Below are 20966 nucleotides of genomic sequence, written 5' to 3'. Positions count from 1 at the left end.
CTGTACTCCGTGTTCGTGTTTTCCTCTGAAACAATAAGTTCCGTTGGAGCAGCCTTTCAACGCCTCTCTCTGTCTCTTGCTAGCAAAGTTGACCCAGACAACAAAGTAAAGCTAGTTTTCGGCTATGAGCCCGACACGGAAACCGACGTATTAGCCAGAGGTCCCTTTACTACGGTTCGGAGCCGCGGGCCTGTTTTACAGGTGCGGAATAGTTTTCTAGACGAGATTGCTGCAACAAATGCAGCCTTACCTAATGTCAACCTACCTACTGTTACTCATTTTACATTATGAGTAACAGAGTTGGGAGTTCGCCTTGTAATCAGAAGGTTGCCGATTCGAGCCCCGGCTTGGACAGTCTTGGTCGTTGTGTCCTTGGGCAAGACACTTCACCCGTTGCCTGCTGGTGGTGGTCAGAGGGCCCGGTGGCGCCAGTGTCTGGCAGCCTCGCCTCTTGGTATTGGTATGGCGAGTAACCTTCAGTAATAGTAATAAATCACAAAGCAATAGTACATTCATGTAGTTGTAGTGTTAAGATGGCGCCGGTGAGGTCGGCTGCCGTCACGACTGCTCCGACCACTTTGTCTTTGTTTTTTAAGTTAGTTTTCAGCGTTTCTAAATCGGCAAAATCATCACCATTGGGTACATTAGGTATGACAGTGACACTCTTGTTTCTATTGGTATACAATGTACTCACAATTCGAAGTTTTTAACTCCGGATCCGAGCTGGCCGAGTGAGATCTCGAGGGAGAACAAAGGGAAGCGGCGGCGGCCTAGAGGGAAGCGAGCCGGCGTCAGGAACAGGCTGAGAGCTCGTGCACACCGCACACCTCTGCCTAGCATCCTGCTCGCCAACGTCCAGTCACTGGAGAACAAGCTTGACGACCTCAGGGCCAGGATAAAGTTCCAGAGAGACATTCGGGACTGCAATCTCCTCTGCTTCACCGAGACATGGCTGAACCCAGCGGTGCCGGACCACGCCATCCAGCCGGCCGAGTTCTTCTCGGTTCACCGCATGGACAGGACACGGGACTCGGGGAAGTCAAGGGGAGGCGGCGTGTGTTTAATGGTGAACAACAACTGGTGCAACAGTGCGAACGTTGTTCCTCTCACACGCTCCTGCACACCAAATCTGGAACTACTGTCCATCATGTGTCGTCCTTTTTATCTACCTCGGGAATTTACATCGGTCATTGTAAGTGCCGTTTATATTCCACCACAAGCGGACACGGTCACCGCCTTATGCGAGCTGCATGAGGCACTCACACAGCACCAGACACAACACCGGGACGCTGCGCTTATTGTGACGGGGGACTTTAATAGCGCCAACCTCAAACGCGCAGCGCCGAACTTTTATCAACACATCACCTGCCCCACCAGGGGTGAAAGGACACTGGACCACTGCTACACTACGGTCAAGGACGGCTACAAGGCACAATCCCGCCCCCCGTTTGGCAAATCTGATCACGCCGCCATCTTCCTCATGCCAAAATACAAACAAAGGCTGAAACAGGAAGTTCCGGTTCAGAGGAAGGTCGCGCGCTGGACGGATCAATCGGTGGCCGCGTTACAGGACGCACTCGATGACGCAGACTGGGGCATGTTCAGAAACAGCTCCGACGATGACGTCAACGTGTTTACGGAAGCGGTTGTGGGATTCATCGGGAAACTAGCGGATGATACCGTGGAGACAAAGACTATCACAACGTTTCCCAACCAGAAGCCGTGGGTGGATAAAACCATCCGCGACGCTCTGAGATCCCGCACCGCTGCCTACAACACGGGACTCATGACGGGGGACATGGACCCGTACAAAGCCGCGTCATATAACGTGCGGAGGGCGGTGAAAGAGGCGAAGCAGCGCTACGGGAGGAAACTAGAGTCACAACTCCAACAGAGTGACTCTAGGAGCCTGTGGCGGGGACTAAGGACAATAACGGACTATAAAGCACCAACAACCGGTATGACGAACGCGGCCGTGACTCTGGCAGACGAGCTGAACACTTTCTATGCTCGCTTCGAGGCTGCAGCTAAGGTCTCCAACAATGCTAGTGTTAGCGGCGCTAACGGCTGCAGACAGGAAGATACTGCCAGCACCAGAAACGTGCTCGTCATCTCCGAGCATGAAGTAAGGAGAGCCTTCAAGAGAGTGAACACCAGGAAAGCAGCAGGACCAGACGGCATCCCAGGTCGTATCCTAAGAGACTGCGCATACCAGCTAGCTCCTGTGTTCACTGAGATATTCAACATCTCTTTATCTCAGTCGGTGATCCCCACATGCTTCAAAGAGTCCATCATTGTTCCTGTCCCGAAGAAACCCCACCCTGCTTCTCTCAATGACTATCGCCCTGTAGCCCTCACCTCAGTAGTGATGAAGTGCTTTGAACGCCTGGTCAGAGACTTCATCATTTCTTCACTACCAGACACACTGGACCCACTACAGTTCGCTTACCGTCCAAATCGTTCCACAGACGATGCCATCTCTCATCTCCTCCACACATCACTCACTCACTTGGACACTAGAAGGGGGAATTATGTTAAAATGCTCTTCATAGACTACAGCTCTGCATTTAATACCATAATTCCCTCCACACTCACCACCAAGCTGGAGCATCTGGGACTCAGCTCATCTATGTGTCTGTGGATCTCCAACTTCCTAACTGGCAGACCACAGGCAGTAAGGATGGGCGGACATGTCTCAGCCTCCACCACTCTCAGCACTGGAGCCCCCCAGGGGTGTGTTCTGAGCCCCCTGCTGTACTCTTTGTACACATATGACTGTGTGGCCACTACCAGCTCCACCACCATCATCAAGTTTGCTGACGACACCGTCGTGGTGGGCCTGATCTCTGATAACAACGAGACGGCCTACCTGAAGGAGATTAGGAATCTGGAGAACTGGTGCCAGAGGAACAACCTCCTTCTAAACGTCAGTAAGACAAAGGAGCTGATAGTGGACTTCAGCACTAAGCAGGAGAGGAACTACCAGACCCCCGTCATCAACGAGTGCCCAGTGGAGAGAGTGGACAGCTTCAAATACCTCGGAGTTCACATCACGCAGGACCTGTCATGGTCCTGTCACATCAACACCGTGGTGAAAAAGGCCCGACAGCGTCTCTACCACCTCAGACGCTTGAGAGACTTCCAACTGCCCTCCAAGGTGCTCAGGAACTTTTACTCGTGCACCATAGAGAGCATCCTGGCGGGAAACATCTTAACCTGGTTCGGGAACAGCACCATGCAGGACAGACGAGCTCTACAGAGGGTTGTGCGGTCAGCTGAGCGCACCATCCGCTCCGAGCTCCCTGACCTGCACTCAATCTACAGCAGGCGGTGCTGGACCAAGGCCAGGAAGATCGTGAAGGACCTCAGCCATCCCAACAACAGACTGTTCTCTCTGTTGAGGTCAGGAAAGCGATTCCGCTCCCTGAAGACCAACACAGAGAGACTGAGGAGGAGCTTCTTCCCGCAGGCGATACGGTCTCTCAATCACACCACCACACAGTACTGACCCACACATATGGTTCTTACACACACACTGGACTTTCTGGACATTGTTTTTGCACAACACTGGTCACTATATTCTTCATTTCCAGTTAATACTTGTACAGCTGCTGTTATTGTGTATTTATTTATATTTAGATTTCTTCATACATTCTTATATAGTTCTATATTGTGTATTGTGTATTTTGTTGTACAGTTATTTTATTTTCAACTTTAATTTATATATTTTATCTTATTCTTCCCAGTTAAATTTACCCTTCATTCTAATTTGTGTTGTACAGTTATTTCATTTTTAACCTTAATTTATATTTTATTCCTTCCTAGTTAAATTTACCCTTTTTAATTTTTCATATTTATTTCCTATCTTATTCATAGCCTTTCCTTTCTTTGTTTTCTTTAGGTCACGAGCAGTTGTCCAAGCATTTCACTACATATCGTACTGTGTATGACTGTGTACGTGACAAATAAAATTTGAATTTGAATTTGAATTTGAATTTGAATTTGTCACGGTTCTGGGTCCGTTGGACCCAGTATTTTGAGTTTATTATGTTTTGGTTCACTTTTGCATCATGGATTATTCTTTGTTTCTCTGGTACTTTGTGTTTCAGTTATCTTGGTGTTTTGGATTGTTTCTCATTCTCTTGTTGTGATGTTTATTATTATTATTATTATTATTATCATTATTAGAGTTTCATGTTTCTATTATCCATGTTTTAGGAATGGTGGTTTCATGTATAGTTCAGTTCCATGTTTCATTTTCCGTCTCTGTGTTGAGTCCATGTCTCTGAGTTGTGATTCATGTTTCCTGTTTTATTGTGAAAGACTTTGTCTTATGTTAGTGTGTGCAGCTTTGTTCCCCATGTCTCGTTAGCCCTGATCTCTCCCAGCTGTGTCTCCCTTCTGTGGCCCATTTCCTCATTACTACCCTGTGTATTTAAGCCCTGAGTTTTCCCATGCCCAGTGTCGCGTCGTACCCTCAGATTATGCCTGTGTGTTTTTGGTTTCGGTGTTCAGTCCTCACTTCATGTTTTGTTTTCTGGCCAGCAATAAAGCTGAGGTTTTTGAGTTGCATTCCGTTTTCCGAGTCCTGCATTTGGATCCTCCTCTCTGCCTGCCCGCACACAGAGCCCTGACAGTAGTTGTAAATAGCATGATAATATATTAAGTAATCCAAAGTATTCAGAATACGTTACTCTCATTGAGTAAAGTAACGGAATACGTTACAAAATACATTTTGGGGCATGTATTCTGTAATCTGTAGTGGAATACATTTTAAAAGTAACCTTCCCAACACTGATTATATAGTGATCAGAAGTTTTCACATTTTCCTGTGTTATTGGGATCATTTTGTAGTTTGTTTTACCTTTTCTAAGCTGTTTGGTTTTGCAATATTGTATTTATTTTACCGTATTAAGCCTTCAGGTGCTCTGTGTCCCCCTCCTTCCCTTGGGGTGTATCTACTTTCCACTATAAACACATCCCTTTCATTCAATTGCAGAGTGTCACCAAGAGATGGCGCTTTCTTAAAAAAAAACCCTTTACTTGGATAATTAGCTATAGATGGTTTTCTCATTATTATTGTAGTTGTCTTTGCCTTATAATCTAAAGAGCATTGAGGCCACTGTTTTGATTTGACGCTATGCAAATAAAACTAAACTGAATTTCACATTCGTTTGATAGCTTTCATTGTAAACCTCAACTTGATCAAATATAAAAACATTTTTAACGTAAAAAAGTTTTTAAACTTTAAATTTAAGTTTGACCATTCAGACATTTTACACTACAAATCACCAAAACTATTTCCAGTAAACAGTGAATCATTTCAATCCAATCTAATAAATAGAGACAAAAGAACGTTAAATGCAGAAAAATAATGTTATCGCACAGAAGCTTCCTCATAGATCCCAAACCAGATATGGAGGTTATTTCTGAGACTTGTAGAAATACATTTTTCATTTGGCTCTGAGCAGAACTAAAACTAAACAGACATTAATGGATTATCTTTATTTTGTACAAAATGTCAGAACAAAAGAACATATCTTTCCTGATAAATTATTTGATATCAAAAGTTTCCCTTTAGAAGCTCTCCAGCAGCCTATTCTGGAGCCGAACTAAGGCACAGTTCAGTCACCTGGTCTTTTATTATTTATCATTAGCAGGACTTCACCCTGTCCACACATTTTAAGCCACATTTTAAGTCTGGTTTATTCCCTACTTTCTGGCTGCGAGGGATGATGACAAGTTAAAAAAAATCATAAGAAACAATATAGAAAAATGAATAAATTAGATATCAGTAGTTAAGCTAGTGAATGCATACTTGTACATTGTACAAGTGAGCATAAATTTACGAAAACCATGTTTATCCTGCTTTACCTTATTTTGGCATTGTAGGTATTTTAGACGGTGCTGTAATTCACTAAATTACCACCATATTGCTGGTTTGCATAGTAAATAAAACAAAACAAGCGAACTACACCCTGATCACGTAAGGGTGGTGTCAACCCCAATGGTGCCACTGTTCAAATTAACAGATCCGGGGTTTTTTCCTTTTTTAAAATGGATGCACAGTAATCAAACTTTTCATATTTTACTGCGGTTATGGGTTCGTTAGAGTTTGCTGATTGGAATCGGGGCTTCTGAGTTTCATAAAGACATCATACAGGTACAGCAGGACAGTGCAACCGCCTCATTAGCATTTATATGGAACCTCAATGTCGCATGAAGAGACACATTCAAAACTAAAATCTCTGTCAACCCCTGTGGCATCTTTCCCTGGTGGAAAGTAACATCTTAGACTACATAATGGAAAAATCATACTGCATATAATTCAGGCAGTTTTGGACTGTCTGCATTATACGCAACATGGACAGACAGTTTTTTAAAAAAAAGAAATAATAAAAGAAGTTGCTGCGCCCTATATCAGGAATCAATTTGGTTAGAATCCCCATTTCTTCCAAGACCATGTTGCTGCAGCATCAGAGGGGATCAACCGGGTAAAAACTCCACCAGAATCACCGGATTTAAATCCCACTGGGCTCATTTGGCACTCCATGAAAGAGGGAACTCATTCAAGCCATAGAAGTGTTTGTGGAACACGTGACTCAGGAAAACTCAGGATTATTGTAACAGAATTATTACAGGGTTGGGTTACAAAGTTCTACAATTTATTAAAAAAAAGGGACGCAGAGTGGAAAGTAAAATATATCTTTAAAATATTTTTTTAATAGATCTCTTTCTCCCAAAGCACAACTGATAACAGTCACTGAATGGAATGATAACATCCAAAGTGGGTGTTGTATTGGGTGTCCTAATCTATTTTACCATAGATTAAATGAAAGACGAGAGAAAAGTAGATGGTAGAGATGGTTAAACAAACAGAAATGAGGCTAATGTAATAGATGAACTTTTCATAGGATTAGTCTAACATCTGATTATGTGGTCACTTATAGTTGAATAATGTGTGTAAGTGAGCCAGTGTGGTAACAGTGGCCACACATCCATGCACAACTGTGCATATACTTCACTGCTGTGAGCCATTGCTTAAACAAATGGCACCATATCCCTGAGCATGACCATAAATTATTCTAAAATACAGTCCAAACTCTGACACTGTGCTCACATGAAAAGAGTGCTCATAATTTAGGTTAAATTAAGTAAATAAAGTACTTTAGCTTTTTTCCACCCCTTTGATTTCATGTGGGGAAACAGTACTTCTCCTCAACCTCCATTTTTCAGAGTAATAAGATGTTAGGTGTGGAGAAGACCCAAATGCACACTCGGGCAAAGCACAAAACCAAAGTTTAAAACCAACCTAACACAAAACGTAAGGAGATTTGTGTTTGGCGTGTTATTTCTTTGTTGTAACCAAAAGCAAGTTTAGAACTTTTTTTTTTGGGGGGGGGGGGGCTGAATTATTGGTAGACACTGAAACAGGGCATCCAAGTATTTAAGTTGCTTTTGAAAGTAACATTGAACTTAAATGGTGATTGTTGTGATTTGGTACTTTATTAATAAAACTGAATTGAAAACTTACTTTAGTTGTTACTCACTTTTAGTAAGTACTTACTAATAGCAAAAAAAAAAGTATTAAAGTAAAAAGTACTATGTTTATATAGTAAAGGGTAAATACCAGAATATACAGTAGATGTAATACAAAGGTTAATCACTAGATGTCGCCACTGTTCAGTTTTGAAGTTAGGTTTTGGTGAGTTCTGAAAAACCTGCACTTTCCATTTTTACTTTGCAGAACACTCCAGTTTGCTTTCTCTTTTAGAACATTATTTATTTATTTTAAACCCAGTAATAAATGAGATATTGCTACATTATGCAGAAAAATTATTAGTGTTGAGTATAAAAGTCAACTTTTTGGAAAAAGAGCAAAGCATAGTGCTGTATATTTCACCACAACATGGATACAATAGGATGAAGTTATTGTTCCAAAGACCTGAACAGAAAGTTCCATGTTTAGATTCACAGCCACTGTAAATCCTTTTTAGCTGTGACTAGGGGGTTCTTGGTGGCTTTTTGCCACTGTGTTAGCACCATCCGGGCAACGTACACTGGTTAGTTCTCAGAGGACTTCCCAGCCAGTGCTTTAGTGCTCTGTGACAAGTTCTTGAATTTGTATTAGTGGATCATTAACATGCCAAATGATGATAATGGATTGTTGTGTTTAAAGGAGTACATTTGCATCACAGAGTTGTCATCTGAATGTTACCAGAAAGCTATCAACAGTTATTTAGCACATGTAGTAATTTTAATGCTAGCAGGGTTATTACAAGTCATTGTACAGAGAAATGCTTTTTCTTGGTACACATGACAATAAACGCTTTGAATCTTGAATCTTGAAGTCAGTATACCCCTGCATGTACCTTTGTGCCATTCCAGTTTTATCTCTGGTTCTTCTACCCAAACGTATAGTCCCCATTAGAAGTAGTCTAATGGGGACTATAACTATAACTATAGTTATAGCTATAACTATAACTATAACTTTAACAAACCAGTTAAAGGGAAATGTTAAACTTTATTGATGGGAAGCACCAAATATCTGTACTGTGGCTGTTTTATGTCTTCACCTTGCTGAGATCGTTTGACTCCTGGAATCATGACTTTCAGTGTTCTGGACATAACACATGGTGGCAGCAGTGCTCCACTGAGAATATTGTGCTCATCAACACTGTTGGCTACTGAACACTCATATGGCTTATATCTGAGTTGGCAACAACCCACACAACACAAACATAGCTGCTTAATCTGCTGTGGAGGCAAGGTCCAGACTCTAAAAGCTCTTGTCCCACCTCACCATACCTCCAGTGGAAACTTTTGACTTATCGCCTTCTATTAAACAGAAAACTTTAAAAACTACCATTATTAGTAAAGACTGTAGATATAATGATCCATTTTCTTCTCTGTGGGGCTCTGGCTAATGAAAGGTATGCTAGTTTTTCATGATCTGCCACCATTGATGGCCAAAATAATCAGAAAATTAGGCACCCTCAAGAATAAATCTGTCTTTGGTGAACCAACCTGATAGGTGTTTATTTAGAGAGCCACAATCCTTTAAAAACGAAACATGTTGCCACATGTAGCAGCTGGCTGAGAGTAGAGGGGCTGACCTTCAACTTGTGCGTTTCCTGTGTTTTTGGCAGCTCTTATGTAATGGCTTGTGAGATGCAAGTTGCTAGCTCAAATTGCAATGCACCTTCACAAATTTAAGAGGTGAAACCATCTTGAAAGTTTTTGTGCAAAATAAAAGTTATTTAGTATAAATTTTAAAAAAAAATCAAACAGTGATATGATGAACGCTCTTTATAAAAATTCTGTAAACAGTGATGCTGAAGTTAATGACCAGCAAGCAAGTGGCGATTCAGTCGTCCAGTTGTTGACTGCAACTACTTGGAAGAAGTAGTTGAATGCAAAAATCTTGAGTGCAATCAGCAGAAGTTGTAGTGAAGTTTATGCTCATTTTGTTGCATTCAGATATTATCGTATAAAACAAAGTTCATTCAAACAATTGCTGTCTAATTTATAAATTGAGACAGATTGCCAACAGACTGCAATCAGTCTGAGTCAGTTTGCAAACATGAGGACACATTTCTTTACAATAGGGGAATCTGCTCAGCTGGTTGCCAAATAATTGTATTCTGGCTATATTCCTATATAAAAGCAAGGTGTCTGGGCACAGGAGGCAGAGCAGGCCATCCACTAAGTGAGAGGTTGGCAGTTCAATCCCTGGCTACTGCAGTTTGCATGCCAAAGTATCCTTGGGCAAGACCCTAACCCCCATAGTTGCCGTACCATTGTGTTCATCAGAGTATGAATGTGTGGAAATGTTAGATAGAAAGCACTTAAGGACAGAAAAAAGTGCTCGTATGAATGCATGAATGAACCACGTTGAATAAAGTGATTTGAGTGATTTTGAGATTTTCTAGTAAGTAGTGTAAGTGCCGGGTGGCGGCCAGGAGCGGAGGCCCTGGCGGACTGACCCCCGGCTGCCAAGACTGGCAATAGGGACATGGAATGTCACCTCTCTGGTGGGGAAGGAGCCTGAGTTAGTGCGTGAGGTTGAGAGGTACCGGCTAGATATAGTCGGGCTCACCTCTACACATGGCTTGGGCTCTGGAACCAGTCTCCTGGAGAGGGGCTGGACTCTGTCTCGGTCTGGAGTTGCCCCTGGTGAGAGGCGGCGGGCTGGGGTGGGTATCCTAATATCCCCTCGGCTTGCTGCCGGTACGTTGGGGTTTTTCCCGGTGGACGAGAGGGTTTGTTCCCTGCGCCTTAGGGTCGGGGAACGGGTCCTGACTGTCATCTGCGCTTATGCGCCGAGTGGCAGTTCAGAGTACCCAGCCTTCTTAGAGTCCCTGGGGGGGGGGGGTGCTGGAGGGTGCTCCACCTGGAGACTCTGTTGTCCTGCTGGGAGACTTCAATGCTCACGTGGGTAACGACAGCGAGACCTGGAGGGGTGTGATTGGGAGGAACGGCCTCCCTGATCTGAACCCGAGCGGTGCTCTGTTATTGGACTTCTGTGCTAATCACAGTTTGGCCATAACGAACACCCTGTTCAAACATAAGAGTGTCCATAAGTGCACGTGGCACCAGGATGCTCTAGGCCGTAGGTCGATGATCGATTTTGTAATCGTATCAGCAGACCTGCGACCATATGTTCTGGACACTCGGGTAAAGAGAGGGGCTGAGCTGTCAACTGATCACCACCTGGTGGTGAGTTGGATCAGGTGGTGGGGGAAGACGCTGGACCTAAACGCGTAGTGAGGGTGTGCTGGGAACGTCTAGCAGAGGCCCCAGTCCGCGAGATCTTCAACGCACACCTCCGGCAGAGCTTCAACAGCATTCCGAGGGAGACTGGGGACATTGAGTCCGAATGGACCATGTTCAGCGTCTCCATTGCCGAAGCTGCTGCATTGAGCTGCGGCCGCAAGGTGGTTGGTGCCTGCCGTGGTGGTAATCCCCGAACCAAATGGTGGACACCAGAGGTGAAGGGAGCCACCAGGCTGAAGAAGGAGTCCTATCGGGCTTGGTTAGCCTGTGGGACTCCGGAGGCAGCCGACAGGTATCGACAGGCCAAGCGGAATGCGGCTCGGGCAGTGGCTGAAGCAAAAACTCGGGTGTGGGAGGAGTTCGGAGAGGCCATGGAAAAAGACTTTCGGGCTGCCTCGAAGAGATTCTGGCAAACCGTCAGACGTCTCAGGAGGGGAAAACGGTGCTCTACCTGCACTGTGTATAGTACTGGCGGAGCGCTGCTGACGTCGACTGAGAAAATTGTCAGGCGGTGGAAGGAATACTTCGAGGACCTCCTTAATCCCACTGACACGTCTTCCGAGGAGGAAGCAGAGTCTGGGGATGAGGGGAATGACCCGCCAATTTCTGGGGGCGAGGTCACTGAGGCAGTTAAACAACTCCTTGGTGGCAGAGCCCCTGGTGTTGATGAGGTCCACCCCGAGTTCCTGAAGGCTCTGGACGTTGTAGGGCTGTCCTGGTTGACACGCCTCTGCAATGTTGCGTGGAGATCAGGGGCAGTACCTGTGGACTGGCAGACCGGGGTGGTAGTCCCCATCTTCAAGAAAGGGGACCGGAGGGTGTGTTCCAACTACAGGGGGATCACACTCCTCAGCCTCCCTGGGAAAGTCTATGCCAGGGTGCTGGAAAGGAGAGTTCGACCGTTAGTCGAACCTCGGATACAGGAGGAACAATGCGGTTTTCGTCCTGGTCGCGGAACACTGGACCAGCTCTTTATCCTCTCCAGGATACTTGAGGGTGCATGGGAGTTTGCCCAACCAGTCTACATGTGTTTTGTGGACTTGGAGAAGGCATTCAACCGTGTCCCTCGGGGTGTCCTGTGGGAGGTGTTGCGGGAATATGGGGTGTCTGGCCCATTGCTACGGGCCATTCGATTCCTATACAACCGTTGCAAGAGCTTGGTTCGCATTGCCGGCAATAAGTCGGACTCGTTCCCGGTGGGTGATGGGCTTCGCCAGGGCTGCCCTTTGTCTCCGGTTCTGTTCATAATTTTTATGGACAGGATTTCTAGGCGCAGCCAAGTGGCGGAGGGCTTTCGCTTTGGTGGCCTCAGAATCTCATCTCTGATTTTGCAGATGATGTGGTTCTGTTGGCTTCATCGGGTGAGGGCCTCCAGCTCGCACTGGAGCGGTTCGCAGCCGAGTGTGAAGCAGCGGGAATGAGGATCAGCACCTCCAAATGTGAGGCCATGGTTCTCAGCCGGAAAAGGGTGGAGTGCCCACTCCGGGTCGGGGATGAGTTCCTGCCCCAAGTGGAGGAGTTCAAGTATCTCGGGGTCTTGTTCGCGAGTGATGGGAGAAGGGAGCCGGAGATCGACAGACGGATTGGGGCTGCAGCTGCAGTAATGCGGACGCTGCACGGGTCCGTCGTGGTGAAGAGGGAGCTGAGTGTAAAAGCGAAGCTCTCAATTTACCGGTCGATCTACGTCCCTACCCTCACCTATGGCCACGAGCTGTGGGTAGTGACCGAAAGAACGAGATCGCGGATACAAGCGGCAGAAATGAGCTTCCTCCGAAGGGTGGCTGGCCTCTCCCTTAGAGATAGGGTGAGAAGTCCGGCCATCCGGGAGGGGCTCAGAGTAGAGCAGCTGCTGCTCCACATCGAAAGGAGCCAGCTGAGGTGGTTCGGGCATCTGACAAGGATGCCCCCTGGGCGCCTCCTGGGTGAGGTGTTCCAGGCATGTCCCACCGGGAGGAGGCCCCGGGGCAGACCCAGGACACGCTGGAGAGATTATATCTCTCGGCTGGCCTGGGAACGCCTTGGTATTCCCCCGGATAAGCTGGAGGAGGTGGCTGGGGAGAGGGAGGTCTGGGCCTCTTTGCTTAGGCTGCTGCCCCCGCGACCCGGCCCCGGACAAAGCAGATGAAAATGGATGGATGGATGGATAGTGTAAGAAACAGTACATTTACCATCCTGCAGCAACCCTATCACTATTACTGAATTTGAATGGACAAAAGAAGTAGTTAACTTTTGCATTTAGATGGCATCAGATTAGCCTATTTAATATCGCAGGTATCACACCAACCAGAATGCATGGAAATGGCATCTTATTGCTGTTTTGTCTGGTTTTCACTTAACAGACTGACTTTAACTGACTGCAAGTGGTTGCAGACCTGCTTCCTGTCTCTGAAGCAATCATTTCAAAGGCAATGAAATCGCAAGTTCAGCGCACATGGTTACAATAATAGTCTCTAGCCACTGTTTCCATATTGTTACTGTCGCATAAACCCAGTAAAGTGATCATCAGTGCTTAAAGCTAGGTCTAAGTAAAACACATTAGCAAGTGAAAAAGAAAACGATACAAAGTGCACGATGCAAAGGTTTCAATAGGCAATAGGAGGTGAACCATGGGCTATGGCGAACAAGCCAGCAACAAATGACCCCACTACCACTCCAGCTAGTAGTGCCAGGGTACTGTTGTGTGGGATAGACTTGTCTATCAGAAAGTGCTTAGGCTATTGAACATGAGCAATATAGCTGCCAAGTTGTTAGATACCAATAGAATACATCAGAGCAAGAAAACCAGTGAGACTACAAACCACAAAGCTAGAATTTAGCAGTTTTTGCTCGCCTCTTTTATTTTATTTCTGTCCTCTCTTGATGCATTTATTGCCCCACTCTCTCCTTCTCTCTTTTTTTGGAAACTAATCTTCAGTTTTCTCTCCTAGGGGTACGTCGTCCTCTTTCTATCCATCCGGAACGTTCCCTGGCCTTTGCCCAGTACCCTACAGCTGGTCTCCATTGAGCCTCCCCGGGACTTTAACCCCCTCATCCCCCCCTTGTTCTCCCCCACCGTTAGCTTACACTCTAAAAAGTAAAAGAGAGCGAGAGAACAATTTGGCACCGGTGCAGCAAAATCCTTTCAAAATTCTCCAAACTTCTCCCACAGTGGATCAGCAAGATAAACATTTATTACTTGTGAATTAAGAGCCTCAGTATTTTTTTTTTCTTTCCAGTTTCTAAGCATGGAACACCCCAAAAGCAGTTCTTTGATTTTATGGAAACCTCTCCCTGACATTCCTTTTTTAAAGTGTAGAACCCTATGGACTCCTCGTTATTAGAGTGCAGAATGAGAAAGGAGCTTAAGAGTTAGGTGGGGGGGTTGGAAAGATGTTTCCGATTGAAGAATGTAAGTCATTAACCCCTCTTCCTCTCAAAACAAAAACACTGTCCTGCAACATGTGTGGGGGTGATTGATCTGTGTATGCGTGTAAATGCTAACTCGTGTGGACAGAGACGCGCTGCACGAGGCTTTTGGCCTGACTGAAATCAATTTTCGACACACTTTAATACAGTTGTGTGTCACATGTAAAGGCCCCCTGTTTTAAAGACAAACACCGCCCACGCATGCATATGCATGGGTACGTACACACACACATCCTCAGTCTCTGATCCCCACCACACCACAACAGACAGCGACACCTCCTAATTGGGATGGATGGATTTCATTATGCAGCATCAAGAGAGTGAGAACAGAGATGGGGGGAGGAGAAAGGGCCAAAAAAGCACAATGTGTTACAATAACAAACATCACAGAGAGATTCAGTTTTTAGCTCCCTGCTCACTTGACACACACACACTCAGATAAGCATTACACAAGTTCTAGCATGACGTACATATATTTACAAGGTGGCCTTTAGTTGCTGAACTTTTCCTCATGTTTTATCTCACTATCAAATGCACTGCACACCCCCAGGAGACATCCGATGGCTTAACAGTAACCAACTCCCTCTCCGAGTCCTTGCTCTCCTTCTCCTATGCCCCCTTTCCATGCCTTTGACTCCTCCGTTGTCACCTCGCTAACGGCGCCTCCTCCCCTCGCCGCAAATCCTTGTCACTGATGTTGTCTTTTTACGCTGACTCAGTGCGCTAATGACACCGAGAGAGCTGTGAGAACAATAATCAAAGGGCCTCCAAGGAGAGCACGCTGATGTGTTGCCATTTGGTCACCATTAAAGTGTTTACGTTGCTTCTTTTCTTTTTAAAACAATATCTGTCACGGGCTTTGCGTCGAGACATTCGTTTCGATGGAACACTGTATATACGATGCCAAACCACAAGCGCAGAAAGGAAAATTATAGACAAACACCATGACAATGCCATTTTTGTGCTTGTTTAGGGTAAATGAGATCTGCCGTGCTCTGGGTTTATTCCTCTTTTGCCTGGAATAAAATAGGCCTGGATTATCCCTGTGACGAATTCTTCTTACATATTAAATGACACAGTGAGGCAAACTGCAGCAAGGGCCAGGATTGAAAACATATTGAGGTCTTAAAAACGAACACAGCCTTGGGTACAGAGTTATTTGATCATAAACTAATAAAAATCTCTGCTTCTTAAATTTTATTTTAACTTCATTAATTTATTCCCTAACCATTGTGAAGCAGGTGGGTGCAGGGTGATGGTGGCTTTTACTTCCATATCAAATTATATGGAGTGCCATTACCAGAATGTAATAACACTATGAAAGTGTATAAAAACCATTAAATCATCCAAAAGCACTAGATTGAGGAAGGACTGTAATTTACTATTTAGTAAAACAAAAGTAAGGGCGGGGTGGGTGGTGGTGGGGACTTGGCTAAGCAAATGAACCAGTGTTACTGATATACTCAGTACTCAGTATGTACACATCATAATAAAGCTAATATGGTTCCACAGCAGTACAAAAGCACCATCTACCGACATAATGAGGTATAACCTCAGTATGTAACCATATAAGTGTTAGAATAGGTCACAATAATAAACAAAAAATAGGAGGGTGTTTGATTTTATGTAGCATTTTCCAGCCTACTGCATTTACAGCATTAAAGCTAGACATTAAAGCCTGTGTTTACAGCCCGGTAAAAAAGAATGGTGTTAGCCTCTATGGACAGTTTCTCCCCACGTAACAACTTTGAGTGGTGATTAGGGATGGGTATCATTTAGGTTTTATCTGATACCAGTACCAAACCGGTACTTTTGAAACAGTGCCGGTGCTTAAACGGTGGTCGAACCGGTGCTTGAAGAATGGAGAACACAAAATTGGTACAAAAACCTCTCATGTTCAGCTGTTTTTTTTGTAAAAAGATAACAATGTTAGCCTTTTCTGCAGCTAGAGGGCATATATGGTATCACTCTTGGCTGGAAGCAGTGCTTAATCAATGGGGGGGGGGGGACACAAACTTTGTCCAAAAACCTCTCATGTTTAGCTGTTTTCCACTTTTTTCCACTGGTCATTTTAGCCTTTTTGGCCAGGGTGAAGGGAGCATCTGCCATCAAACAAGAAGACAGCCGCATGTAACTACGACGGTGTTTGCTAGTTCACCTTACATGCATTAATGTAATGACGTGGTTAGCCTACTCAACGTAAATTACACACGAACGACATTAAGCGACTCACCCAGAGAAGAACAGCTGCTGCTGCCATCATCATCCGTCATCATTTCTGCTACACTGGCAGGGCTAGGGGCCAGGACTCTAATCTTCGGGTTTTTGGGGGATGTTGCTAACTTTAACAGGCAACCCACCCACAGTAGATGTGCTCGGTGTGAGGTCTCGCAGCAAGCTATCAAATACGGTGCTTTAAAAAAAAACCGCTATGCGTCGCCAGGTGTTTCATCAGATTTGAGGTGTTACCTCCTTTGACAGTATCACAGTATCAGCTTAAAGCACTTGTTGCAGGCCGCTGAGTTTGCATCTTTTGCTGTGGAGTACAGCCAGACTTTTGACCGCTTGGCCTTGGGCATTTTTAATCTGTAGCTCTGCTCTAACAGAACGTACGTACCTGGGCCTGCCTACTATCCTTGGAAAGGTAAAATGATTGGCTAGAATTCAAAGTGTATGACATGTCAGGGAAAAAAAGCACCAAAATAAAGCACCGAAATGTGCGCTGCTTTTCGGTCTGGTTACTACCGTTTATGTCAGAACCGGTGCCATCATGGCACCGGATACTGGTACCCATCCCTAGTGGTGATTTTGTTTTATAACTCATTACCTTGGATTTAGGGGTTTGACTGCATTGACCAGTCCTGACACAGGTAGCTGGATCTGACTGGCGTAAACTGGACCTCTTCACTGTGTGTATGTTAAATATTTTGGAGAACTTTTAATAGATTATCTGGCTCCTGCAATGGTTTGCTATCTGGTACAGAACGGTCTAGAAAGTCGGTGAAATTCTAGTATTTTATTAGTCTGTTGCTTTAAACTGATTAGCTAATATGTGTGTCTTAGTGTTGCACCTGTATGATTTAGGAATGTAGCTCACTAACCAACCTTGCTAGCATTAGCTTATAAAGTACCAGCCCATCCTTTCATGCATGCAAAATGCTAACGTTGAAGATTACAACGGTGGAAACCAAAAACAGCGGCTGATGTCATAATGACTACATGGTACATCTTTTATGTTATCTGTGGTGTTATCTTAGAGTGCAGAGAGCACAAGAAGAGCTGGGGGAGGTAGTTAAACTAAGAATAGATCCTCAATAGTTAGGCCATCCCCAGTGCTTCACTCTGCAGTGTAACAGCATCAGAATTATTATTATTTGAGTAACTTAGATCTACATCGTTAAGTTGATACAGGTTGACAAGCTTGTTAATTTGACGGCTATAGCAGGACGGTTGCCTTATTCGACACCTTGGATTCACATAAGTGGCCACACATGCTAATGTTACAGTTCCACAGCTCACACATTATACTGTAACCTTTTCATACCAACCTTTAAGATGACAAAATGTTAACTCATTTTTGCTGACAACACATGGCCAAATAATTGGTTAACGCAAGTTGAAAGCATGTGGGTACTGGCACTGTGGTTCATTGACATTAAATCTGTCTAATATATCACTGTACAGTTTATTGAAAGTGTTAACATGGAGCACCAGAGCTAATGATCTACAGGGGACAAATGATTTGGCGTCTCATGTGCATGGTGTGATTTATACGGTTTTTATTACAGCTGATTGTTAATAAAAATGATATATTTCACATTTTATGGCACTATAAATATGAGGTTGATCATTAGCAGAAAAGAAATAGTTTATGTTGCTCATCTGTCCTGCTCAATGGATTAATACATCTTCATGTGTTCCTCCACTCTTCTGTTCCACTGCTCTCTCATACACACAGAGTGCAAGTTTATAGTGCAATAATGTGTAGATGTGTATGTGAGACCTGTGTCAGTGCATGGAGGAAATAAATAGCACAAAGCATAGTTTGGTCATAAGAGCAATAAGAGATTTAGGTCTCTAAAGCCTCACTCTGAAATCCCTTAAGATCCCATGACATATATATACACACACACGGACACAGACACACACACTGTGAGAGGAGGGTCCGTGGCATGAGTGGCTAATGCAACAGAGGCAGCTGGATCCGGCTTGGGCTCGTTTCCTGCATTGTTAGCCGTTGGAGTGCGATAAGTCAGTATTTGGACTGCTCAGAGTGGGGCGGTCCTCCCCTGTTTCATCCCCTCAGCTGTGGGTTAACTCTCTCCTGCCACCTGGGCACTAAATCCAACAGCACTTCTACATTAGTTTTTATTTATTTATTTATTTTTAAGGAAAGCAATTGTGAATGCTGTCCGTTACATTTCTTAGAAAGAAAATTGGCCAAAACTGAAAACGGCAGGTCAGACAGAAGAAAAAAAATCACAAAACGAAATTCACAAACAAATTTGCAAATTAATATGCTTTTTTTTCAGTAAAGTATCAGGATATGAGAATGTATAATCATCTCCAGATAAAATTCGCTACAGTTTCTTTAGCTTAGAATAGGGGTGGGAAACAGGGCCAACAATGAACTCTAACCAAATGCTATATCAACAGTTAAAGTAGCTAATAACTTGCTCCTTGACTGATACAATGCTGATGAAAGAAACAGCACTTCAGTCAGTTTCAGCAGCAGCACAGACTCGCTGTAGTCACTTGCTTCAAGTTTCCTGACTATAATCCTTCCTCTTACTGCTTTTTTTGAGAGTGAGTTTATTTTCCTTTTAAGATGTTGATTTGGTCATATTGTACCCATGTGTGGCTTAGACTGAATCGTTCAGTCTTAGATATGGAGGGAGTCTCCTTTCACAGCGCTTGCCATGTTTCTACACTAGCCCAGAACAGACAAACCAACAGAGGGCCTTTTGCCTTCTTAAAGCTGAAGTACAGCAAGTACTTGGGGCGGGTCGTGGTCAGGTGGGTACAGCGGATTGTCCACCAGTTGGAAGGTCAGTGAATCCCAGCCTGGAAACTCCACTCGGCTTGCTGAAGTACCTTTGGTAAACATATTGAACCCATCCATCAGAGAGTGTATGTTTGTTTGTCAATGTAAGAAAGTGCTTAGATAAAGATAAAGTGCTGTATCAATGTGTGTACTAGAAAACACTTTGTGTTCTCGACTGAGTAGAAAGGTACTGAGTATAAGTGCCATGTTTCCATTTGCTTTATAAATAAGAGGAAGAGTGGGTTGTAAAATAGAACCTAAACGCTAGATGCCACTAAATCCCATACTCTGGCCCTTTAAATGACCTCTCTTCATTGACACTATAAATGAACCATTTTCTGCGTACTGCAGAAAGGTAGTTTTGTTTTATAAAATCATCACAACCTTATTAACTCAGAAAAAAACAAACAAAAAAGAAAACTCCAATAACAAAGACTCTGTTGCATAATACCAGCTCATAAGTGCTGCTTGAGTTCTGCGTCTCTGGCCCATAATGAAGCAGCCACATGTACTCTGTTATGTTCATTTGCCCTGAAACAGGTTCAAACGCCTGTGGCTCCAAATACTTGATTGAGTCTAGTTTGGTCAGCACAGCAATGCGAACAATGTGTTGAAAGGTTTATAATGATCAGTGATATCAATTTTAACCTGCAATGAACTGCAAAGTTAGAACTTTAACAACTTTAACCAGAAGCAACTTTTTTAAGGTAGTAGGATGCAGCTCTTCATGCTTGTCAGGCACAATGTAGTAAAATAAGCCAAGGGCAAACCGCACTCTGGTGCGTGTCTTATTTGATCATGTGTCCTTTCTATTAGATCCTTTTTCTCTCTACAAACTCTAGAGCTAAGTGCTCTTCCACAATTTCTTAGAAATAGTAGTTAGTTTAAAACATAAACTATCTGGGACTCTCCACCATTTGACTCTAGAACTGAAGAAGGTTCTCGATGATAGGTGAAAGGGCTTTAAGCAACTTAAAGAAGTCCAGACGCTTTCCAAGCTCCTTAGACTTTAAAACATAAACTTCTGTTTGTGATGTGAGTTTTGCACTGATCCTGCCAGTGTATGCAAAGATCAACGACCACAATGTGTGTATACATCCTTTTGTAAGCTCAGTTTGCTGTGTAATAAGCAGGCAGGACAGCGAGATCCTATCTAAACACTGGGATAACTGTAAGGTGTAAGGTAAACTTAACTGGCAAAACTACCATCTGCAGCAAATCTACCGTATCCCACACAGTAAACACATACGCACAGGTACGTCAAAAAAGAGAAACCAAACATATATATAGCAGGCTAGTTCCTGCTCTGTACACATTTGATACCTTTGAGATAAGTTTGGTGTGTGTATAGAATGCATCTGAGACAGACAGGCGGACAGTATTGTTTAGTGAGGTGTTAAAACAGGCTTCTAAATGTATGTTTAATACAATGTACAGCATGACCGCAAATTCAAACTTGACTAAAAGAAAACTGCCTCCAGTTGAGGCAGATGTCCTGTACTGGACATGTGATAGTCATCTTTGTGGAAGGATAAAAGAGAAAGATACAGCATTCGATTTCTTTAAATGAGTAAGTATAACACATTGAATAATTATTATTTTTGAATAATAATTACTTATGTTACTTATTACTTATACAGCTAGTATGCTTATATATATATATATACACACACCCAGCACGCCCCTGCGGGCGGTTTATCCTTCAAGCTCGGGTCCTCTACCAGAGGCCTGGGAGCTTGAG

The sequence above is a fragment of the Aulonocara sp. 'chitande type north' Nkhata Bay genome, linkage group LG8, assembly GCF_057382095.1.
Source record: "Aulonocara sp. 'chitande type north' Nkhata Bay isolate Kocher_YH1m ecotype deep benthic linkage group LG8, A_spYH_male_GT1.1, whole genome shotgun sequence".
Lineage (NCBI taxonomy): Eukaryota > Metazoa > Chordata > Actinopteri > Cichliformes > Cichlidae > Aulonocara > Aulonocara sp. 'chitande type north' Nkhata Bay.
This window is presented reverse-complemented; position numbering follows the sequence as displayed.